The sequence below is a fragment of the Onychostruthus taczanowskii genome, unplaced genomic scaffold (assembly GCF_017590055.1).
Source record: "Onychostruthus taczanowskii isolate IOZ18803 unplaced genomic scaffold, ASM1759005v1 scaffold18, whole genome shotgun sequence".
Taxonomy (NCBI): Eukaryota; Metazoa; Chordata; class Aves; order Passeriformes; family Passeridae; genus Onychostruthus; species Onychostruthus taczanowskii.
The window spans coordinates 10,145,227-10,155,736 of NW_024499017.1; positions in this window are offsets into that span (position 1 = coordinate 10,145,227).

The following is a 10,510-nucleotide window of genomic DNA, read 5'->3' on the forward strand; positions in this document are numbered from 1 at the left end:
TGCAGTAAATATGACAGAGCATCATAAGAAATGTTCTGATATGATTCACTTAAGGCTTGTTCAAATTAATATACTACTTGTTGAAAATGTGTAGGAGCTGTTAAGTTTATTTTAAGGAAATATATTGACTTTAAGGAAGGAACAGTCACTGTGACAGACATTAAAACATTTGAGTGAATTAAGGAACATTATACTGAGTGTATTGCAAATGAAGGCATGATATCTCTGGAAGGGTTTTACAGTGTGAGAAGTCTGTAATGAGGCATTTGAGCTGCGTGGAGGAACAGCTCTCATAGCCTTTGGAACATGACTACAAAGGAGATATCGATCTGTAGATGTTATCCGATTGTATTCCAGATTAAAAGACGACAAAATCTTCACGAGGTAACTGAGAAGATTAACCTGTCAAGGAGATACCCCATAATGAGATTATCCCACTGTGAGACTCTTCAAGAAGCGGGGGGGATTATTTAGAGGGAGAGCCAGTGTTTAAAGGGATTTTTAGTGTGCAGCTTTGTGTGTGTGTGTGTGCACAGGTGTATGTGTGCGAGCTTCAAGTCTGAGAGCAGGGCAGAAACACACGGAGAGAAAATACTGATCTGTGTTCCAGGACACATAGGGATGAAGCTCTGAGAGCCCTTCTCTTTCTAAAGCTCATTACAAAGCCCACTGTTCACTCTCCCCATGACCCCAAGCTTCACCATGGCTGTATTAAGCAAAATACATTTTACAGCCCCAGAGAGCATTTCTAAGAAATAATCAGCTCTGTGCTTCTGTGAGTAGCTGCAAGGGCTACAGGTCAGCAGACTACAATTACCCCTCATAGTTGACTACACTTCCAGATTTGTAGGAACTAAATGGTACTTTTAATACATTCTTAAGTAGATCTATATAGTATATCTATATCCATGCACATATCAGTCCTTTTCTAGGAGTGACTGGTAAGCCTGTCCCATTGTCTACTGATCTATCAACATATTTATGTTGTTTGAGATTTGTATTTACTGCACATGCCCATTTTGCTCTGATTTTGTAAATTTCTATGCAGGTGTTTATGGAGTATTAACTTTTAGAAATTTTCTGACTGCTGTTGGAATGGCTTCTACTTAGTTCCAGGCAGGAACAGCTACACCCAGATACTTGCATTTTAATGGTTGCCATTAAAAAGTCACTATCAGTCACTAAATTCAGACCAAAAGTTGCCTTCTACTTTAGCACCATATCAGTTTATTAATAAAGGCTGATGAACTGATCAGATAAGTGCATTTTTTTCTGATGTGTTGGGACATTTAGTCATCTTGGACTCAAGCATGAGTTTCTGATATAAATCCCTTGGCTTTCCTGAGGTCTGTGTGCTGTGGGAGCTGTTCAAATGTTTGTTGTTGAATCAGCATGAAGGAGCTACAGGAAGTCTGTTTTAACAACCAGGGCTTGTCAAGGAACTTCCATCAAGGATAAATCAGATCTCTTTGCTGATTTCCTGCACTGTAGTGAAGCAATGTAGTGCTGAGTTAACTTTGAAGCTGGAATGATTACAGCTCTGTATCTGCCCTCTTGTTCCCCGCCATCATTTATACTCTCAAGGCCAAAGTCTATAATTCACACACTGAATGATCTTGTGCTGCCTGGGGAGTCCTGACTGCTCACAGATGGCAGTGCTTCCAAAGACACTCCTGCAAAGCTGGACCTGGAGCAAATCCAGGAGATTTTATTAATTGATTCTCTCTTTTAGAAAGATTACTACCTATCTTTGTTCCAGTTTTCCCCTGTGAAAACTCTCTATTTCTGCTGGAAGAAGCTCAGAAGGCCAGACCTGATAGCACCAAAGAATAGAGATGCTCAAGCTTAGTTTTATGGCTGCAAAAAAGGCCTGTCAATCTCAAGAGCTACCTGAGATATTGGATGAGCTCATGAGATATCAGGCCTTCGAGTGCAGATCTCTTCAGCAGCATGGGAAGGTCAACCTGCTGTGGCATCTTGACAAATGTGCAACGATGAAATTCCTCTCAAATTACCTTTAAAATACTCCATTTGAAAGTCTGCACAGCTTCGGAGCACGGTTTGTGTCATGTCTTGCTTTCTTTCATTTAATTCATCTCAGCACTTTTAACCCTCCCACTCCCTCCCTCTCTGGCAACCAGGGAAAAGCAAACCTTTCCCTAAATATTTGGCATCCCTGCTCAGGATTTTTTTTTGGTTTGTTTTCTCTAGGTGCAGTGTTGTCCTTCCCCTTTGCAGGTGGAACTGAGGACATCCCTGGGGCAGCTGAACCCAGCGAGCTCAGCCCCTCTCCCCGCGCCCCCGCGAGTGACACTGCTGGGCACCACAGCAAATTAGCAGACAGAGGTGAGGCAGATGATATAAATCATGCAAATTTAAAAGCCACACCACACAGAAGGTTAATCTGCAAAGTTAGTGTAGCTGGTAAGTGGGGAAAGCTGTTCATTTGGCTGCAGAAAAGGCAGCTGAGTGACAAGGAATAAGTCACTGGCTGCGTTTCCAAAGGGTGGGATTGGTCCCATCAAGGATGATTTAGGGACTGCTTCCCATATTACATGTGTAAACTTGGCAGCAGGTGTATTTTGGGAAGATAATGGATTTATTAGCATCGGGGAAGAAGGGCAACAAATGTGATGGAACAAAGCCAACAAATTAAAAATAATTTGACAAAATTAATTAGGTTTATGTGCAAGTAAATGGGTGATACACTTTCTAGAAGGAAGTATAAGGTGATGCAGCAGGGGACAGAAAATAATTATAAGGCTGTACTTTTCAGAGACATCGATCATGGTGGGGGCTTAAAGATGATTTTAGATGATAAATAGATACATAAGAGTAGAGAAAGTCCAGCAATAATTTCAAGAGCATATTGACTGAAACACGTGAAATGTAAAAGGTGAAAAGGAAAGGTGGTTGATGCTCATTTATTAGTATTGATTTGCATTATAGTAGCAACTTTGTATCCCAGGATCCCATTCTGCTCGGCACTGGATCAACACACAGTAAGAGGTATTTTATAATCTAAATAGACTGCAGACAAGAAAAACAAGAAAAAAGAAATTATAATCCCAAATGACAGAGAGAGAACTGAGGCAGAGAGATGGTAAAGCTTGAGCTGTTTGGAAAATGTGACCTTTTAATTAAAAGTAGAGCTGCAAATGAGAAATATTTAAATTTTGACACAATTCTCATGGGAAATTTTGAGCTGCAGCTAAAAACCTCAGTGTTTTGGGTAACAACAAAAAACAATGAAAATATTCCTGCGTGTCTTTTCCTCTTCTGCCCTCAAAAGAAAAACTTTTTCAAAGGAAGTGGAAGAATGAATTAATTAATATGCACATTAGTTCTTTGCAAGCCAAGCTTCCAATTTAAAGAAGCACAAATTTGAAAGAAAATTTTTAACCATTTCATATTGAATGCTTTGATGTCTACCCACCAGGAGATGCACCTGAGCACAGCTCTCCTCCACGCTACTGTAGCCACAGGAAAATCCTTCTTAGAGACGGGGAAGAATCTGCTTAGGAATACAGGAGTTCCCTGCTACAGGAGGTAGGGATCTGTTATGGATTTTTCTTTGCCCCGGTTGCTATTTTCTAAAGCCCCATGAACATTTAAGTTCACAGTGGCTTACTCCACGTTTAATAGTGTAAGAACTCATCCTCTACTCAGAGTGCCCTTAAAATGACTGTGAGAGGAGTGAGGAGCTGTAAATTCATCCCTTGCTTTGCTCTGCACTGGTTTCTTGGGGTAGACAAGCCCACAGAACACCACAGTTATTTTAGCATTATGGGGAAATAAGATAGACACCATTAACATTTTATGAACAGTTTCGGTCCTTGAAATAAATATAAGATACTCAGCAGAGATTGAAGTGGTTAGGGCTGTAGCAACAACAAAAAAAAAATGGGTTCAAAGGTTCATGGGATGTAAGTCAAAAGGAAAGATTAGCTAGTCAGAGGGGATTATCTGAGAAAAGAGGTAGATAAACTCCTGACAAAGGTGACAGATTCATGCCAATAAGTTATCTGTGCTGCTGAATAATTCAAGAGAAAGAGAGCAGGGATTGAAGCTGAGGGAAATGCTCATGCAAAAGGAGTTTTGGAACAGTCTCATATAAAAACTTTAGCTGCCCAAAGTCATCAGCAGAAGCAGAACTGAGAGCTAGGAAAGGACGCTACACAAAGGAAAAAGAGAGATCAATTTTTTTACTTAATAGCTTTTATAAGGAACAATTTAAAACCAGCTGGGGATTTCCTCAAAAATCAACTTTCAAATTTGCCTGTTCATATGAGGAAAGGAACCCATAAGTCAGCGCTGTGTATTTCAGGCAGAACCCAGCCATTATTTCTTCTCTATTTTGTCTTAGATATTAATTATTTCATAGTAATTATTTCATTGCATCCTAGTGCTGTGATTTTTTTCCTTCTTGCAAGCTTTTCATTAATGCAAAAATACTGCAGGAAATATTTTGCTTCCCTTTTTCAGACACAGTATTCTATTCTGGAAAAAAAATATCCATCGAAAAGATGGTTTTTTATGAGGGGATATATCAAAAAGCAAAAACAGTGGAACTGTTGGCTGAATTATTCCTCTGCCTTTCCAAGATGTTTTAGTAACATCTATCAGTGTCTGTCAAATGTTAATAATACTTCAGAGGAAACAACTTTACATTGCAGCTCCCCTTCAATAAACTTTTGACTTTCAGTGAATAGCTCATAAGCTTGAGAAACTCAGTATGAGACAGGAGTCTATCTCTGGACACAGAGAAATCCTCATTTTTAAGGATTTAGGGTATGACAAGAAAACTATACCAAGAATAAACTGGTTTCTGCTTCTTCACTTTTATCCCCTGCCCCCAGATTTAAATTTCTGTTTTTGAAAAAATACCTAGCAAAAATGATTTGAAATTTGAAGAACTAAAATGAGCTGGAACACATATTAGTTGAGTGGCCTATTTTTGATTGTAGATGTTAAGACCTTCTGATGAATCATCAGAACAAGGCATTGTCCCCTTCCAGTCATAAGCAGGGGTAAGATTTCCAAGGACATCAGTATTCCACTTAAAAATGACAGGAAATACATTGACTCCCACAAGTGGAGGGAACAAAACTCTCTTGGGAGCAGTATCCAGTGCCTGTTTAAATATTTAAGTATCTAAAGATTCAAGCTGAGTCAGGAGGGGATTTTCAAAACACTTCTAAGAAAAAAAAAAAAAGATTAAAATGGCAGCAGAAGGAGCCACTGCAGCACTGCCAGGCCTGTTTGTACCCAGCATGTGAGGAGCAGCAATGTGCTGGCTGTGAATCCCTGTTCCAACATCCCAGCACAACTGGGAATGTCTTGGGAGAGGCAGGAAGTGAGGGGCTGGTGCTTTGTGTCCGCAAGGACTTGCTGTGCTTTCTCCTCAAATCTTACTGCTTGGTACACAGAACTAAATAATGCCCCTTCCCTCTCTGCACACATTCCCAACAGGAAGATGTGGGGAACACTGCAAATCGTCTGTGTCAGGCCTCACTCTCAGATGAACAAATAAATCATCCACATTTCCACCCACGTACTCATCCCCCTGTGTGTTGAGCAGAGGAATGTGAGGGATAGCTGCACACATGGGACCAGACAGAAAATGGGAACCAGAATATATTCCTCTGCTGGTGCTGATGGTTTTGGTGCTATAAATCATCCTGAAATGGCTCTCTGTAGTCAAAATGATGTTTCATGGATCCCAGACAAGAAGTCAAGAGCTCACCAGAGGATGACACTGTGGAATAAAAACAAAGCAGTGGCTTGTTGAAGAAATCTCCTGCATCTGCCATGAGCATTTTCTGTCTGCTTTTCCCTGGAAAAGAAGGAACTGGCACAGCCCAAAGGATTTGGATGGCTCAAGCCCTTGGAGGATGTAATGATGTGCAAATCTTCTTTCACATACACACACACACACACACACCTATATCTATCAGCTGTACAGAGTGCACTAAGGTACAGCCAATCTCTGGAATTCCTATTTCACATGGTAAACAACACAGAAAAATCTCTGCTGCCCCAAAAAAATGGAAAAATCAGCAGGAAAGGCCAACCACAAATGGGGCATTATCAGTTCCATAGTGTGCTACAGCCAATTTGTGGAACAGCTTGTTTGTTTTTATCATCATACTATTAACCTGGCTACAGCTGACAGGCACAACGAGGATTATTAGTTCTTTATTTTGATTTGGAGAGATGTTTGGCATTCAGTCAATAGTTTCCTATCCCATTCTCTGGATATTTCCAATTTTTATCCTCACTAAAAAAATATGAATATGAATATATAGCAGAGGAGCAGACTGTTCACTCTTCATGAATAGAGAAAACTAATGCATGTTGTATTACAGTCAAAGTCTGAGCTCCTGCTGGCTGCAGGTCATTGCAATACCAGGTACATATATAATAAATCAAAAGGACAATAATTTATTCTTAGCCACAGAAGACAGCTCAAAATGGTTTCTTCACAGTTTTGAGACATACCTAAATGAAAAATCTGTAGCAAGATTGTCCCTTCATATGCATCCTTCAGCAAAACTGCATATAAAAAAGAGCACCTGAACTGACTGATTCAAGCCAATGTGAAATCACGTGGTGCTCTCAGAGAAGAATTCATGGCACAGCACCAGCACACGTCCTAGCTGACATGAATGGAGTAATGGCAATCTTTTGGGATCCATGTGCAGCACAAAAATGCATTAAGGGTATCACTTAGACCCCTGAGATTTACAATGACCTTGTAATTACTGGCTTCACTCTCCAGTGACTTCTCATCAGGTTTGGGACTGCTGCTTAAATTCCCAAGCCTTCTCCTTTGGCTGTAACTCTGCAGAAAATCTTATTGTGCTGAACTACTGCTGACTTTTTTTAGAAAAAAATAAACACAGCTGTAGTCACAGCAAGCTGAACCTTTTTCTTCAATATTTCTCCTGAAATTCGTTCCTAAGTGACAACCAACCACACAACCATGTAAGGAAGCTCCTGAACTTTTCCATGCTTCTCCTCTGCTCTTACAGAAACTTTTCAGTCTTTTCTGTTTCAGGGGATAGATTTAGCCAACCATCACCTTGTTGTCTCTAATCACATCACATTCATAGCAGAGAACTGGGCTGGGTCTTTACAAGACTCAGCTCAGAGACTGGGCTACACCAGCAAGGAATAAATGAAGTTAAAGAATTTGGGAACTCTATTAAATCCTTTGAGGATATTTTCCTTGCTGATGTTCAGAAAGAAAACATTTCTGTATTTATTCCACCAGGATTTATGATTGCAGCAGTCTCCCAGAGAACCCCAGAGCAACATTCCCAGATCAGCCCCTTCCACCCAGAGGCTGCAGATTCATCTTCAGGATGTAATCTTCAGCCCAAACAGGTCACAGTGAAAGCAGAAAGATGATACCATTTCAGCTGCACAGGTGCAAAATGCTTGGTTATTAAATACTAACCAAGTATGGTTTTCCTGGGGCTTGGGTTGGCTTTTGAATATTTTGTTAAATGCTAGAATTTGCTTGACTAGGGATGGAAAATCACACAGTTGTTAGCTAAAATCAGATTCCCCAAATCCTCTATGAACTATCTCTTTTTGCTGTTATCACTTCATACAGTATGAAAATTGCACACATATGGAGATGACTGGCTCTGTAAGCTAAAATTATTTCTTACTGAATCCTTCTCCTTCTTACAAATATGTATATCCTTATTTTCCATCCTTTTTTAGTGGATCCTGTCCTTGGCAATTGGGGCAACAGTGAGATTATTGGGAGTCACCAGATGGTGCTATTGTACATTGTCTGTCTGGTTCAGTTCATCCGGTTATCAAGGGAATCTCCTCAAGAAATTCAAAGCATCAGGTGTGGTGCAGTTCCTACCAAAACTTCCAGCAAACCTCATCTCTTACCTGAACTCCCCTGATGAAGAATTGTGTCAATAGATACGAAATCTAGGAGACCTTTTAGTTTCTGTGGAAAAACCCCAAATAATCTGTGAAACCAGGTCATCTGCATCTGCATTCCTCACGTGAGTAATGGTCAATGCTATGAACTGGCCATTTATGCCACAGTTATGAATTGCCTAAAGAAAATTCACAGTGAGAGAGAATGCCTGCAGAGAACATACCTGGAGAAAAATGCTCCAGTTCTCTGCTGGGGAATAAAAATGTTTTTGCCTGCTAGTCCAGGATGAAGATAAAGATGTGATGTTTGGATGCTTTATAATACTTGGATAGTTCTGTCAACTGAACCAGCTGCGTACATATTGTAAAAGACCTGAAAAATGTATCAGCCTGAATGTGCTCTCATGCTGCTTGTTTCGTGGCAAGGAGGAAGGAACAAGACAGCCTGTCGTCTCTAACAGAGTCTTCCTTGCTGATTGAGGTTAATGTATTTCTTGGCGTGGCAGAAATGGTTTAGGATAAATTCCTTGCAAACTGGGGGAGCAGGGAGCTAAGCTGGACTGAATTTGCCGCTGCTAAAACCTGTGCAACCACATGAACTCGGGTAAAATCCTGCTCAGCAGTGGGTGTTGGGAGAAGCAGAGTCTCGCCAGGCTTTTGTGTAACCACAGAGCCATAAAATAAGAGGTGTGCCAAGAGAGAAAATCTGGCACAAATATGTGACAGCATTGATTCCATTAATCAATGCCCTCAGGATGTATTAGCACTCTGCCTCCTTGCTCCTCTGTGATTAATCAATAGAAACGCAGTTTCCAGGTAGGGCAAGTGTCACCAGCAGGCACAGCCAGACCTCCAGGGCTTTTTCCTCAGTGTACAAATCTGTTTTGTCTGTTCTTGTTATGAGGTTTATGGTCTGCAAGGGTTTTGCATAAAGCAGCAGCAGCAGCAGGCAGTGCAAAGCCAGTTAGTGCTGCAGGATTGGAGGGTGCTGGGGAGGGATGGCAGCAGGAGATGGTGATTTTGGATATTGTCACATCAGCTCACATGCTGATGTTACTGGATCTGGCAGGTTACTCTGGCACTCCACTGGAAAATTGATTCCCCAAACCCCAATATTTGAAATTTGTCCAATATTCCAGCAATATTAGGTCAGAACTGAAGGCTTTGGCTGAAGGATTACAATATTACACTCTGCCTCTCTTCTGTTTTTGCATCATCGTCCAAGTAATGACACTGTGCAAAAGAGTTCACAGTGAGACAGAGACCTTAGGGAGAAATATGCTTTATTTTCTTAACCAGTTGGAAAAAGAGGTTATGAGAAGCCAGGAGTCAGCTCCATTTTCTCTTCCATTTCAGCTGAAAGCTTCAAAAAACCCAGATCAACTCCTGTGTTAGCTGGTTGCATACCTGTACAAAGGCACCTACCTAAAGTTGCCTGAAATTTACTGATCAACAGATCCGTCTCTATTCACCCTCTTTATTAAGCAGAAAATATTACTGGTGTTTTCTTTCTCTGTGCTAGTGATCCAATATCCTATCAAGGTAGACTAAGGCTCCTAATTTATGTGTTGGCATCTTTTGAATAAAGTATAAAGTTGAAATGTTGTCTGCAGCTCTTCTTTGCAACTGTTTTTAAATGTTGAAACAGCATTCTGTCTACATTGGAATTCTGTTTCATTATTTTCTTCCTTAACTTGATTTGTGATTGAACCCATCTCTTCTCAGCTTTCCAGGCTTAAAAGCTGTTTCTCAGGAAGTTCTTCAGCAATTGTTTTCTACTCTCAGGCTGATGGCTCCCTGGCAGTATTATAACCACAAGCTTTGAAATGTTGTTAGATAGATAAATAATGACATTTCCCAAAGAACATACAACCTGACTGCTTCCTTCAGAGACCAGCTTTTATCACTTTCCAGTCAACTTACTTATTTAGTAAACTCCATTAAATTTCCATATAAGTAGATATCTTGAGGAGGTTTTTTTCTGCTGAGTTTACTCGCTCCTTTTGCATCTGTTTTGACTGTTTTGACTTGGATCTAATCATAAGTAAATTTTATTTCTTCCTATTGAAGCTTGATTGTATATGATTATCTCTTAAGACACTTGGCATGTTTAATAACATTTGATTGCTATTGCTTTATATCTCTGGCTTTCAGTGTTCAATAGACTGAAAGAGTTAATTATTAATAATTATTATTAATTATTGCTTCCACTGAACCAGCTTTCTTCTCTCAGATGCACCCCCTACCCACTGGTTAACACACTCATCTGCACTCTTCATTTTGTTGTATCTTACTTAAATACTCAAATTCTGGTCTCAGACTGAGGGCAATCAGGGAAGTGCTGATTCCAGTAGCTGAGTCAGCATTCCCAAAATCCCCCTTCCTAAAATAAAGCGGTATGATAGTTTGTGCATTCTGGTCTGAAGTTTTATTTTAATCCCTCTTTACTTAGTGGGAAGAATTACAAAAAAAGATGAAAAAAGCTTAAAGAACCCAATTTTTCCTTTTCCACAGCACAAAAAGTTCACACGTCTCTGGGTGCCAGGCAGAGAGCCAATGCCTTGAGCTGATGTTTTATTATGGAATGTCCTTGCAGCACCCT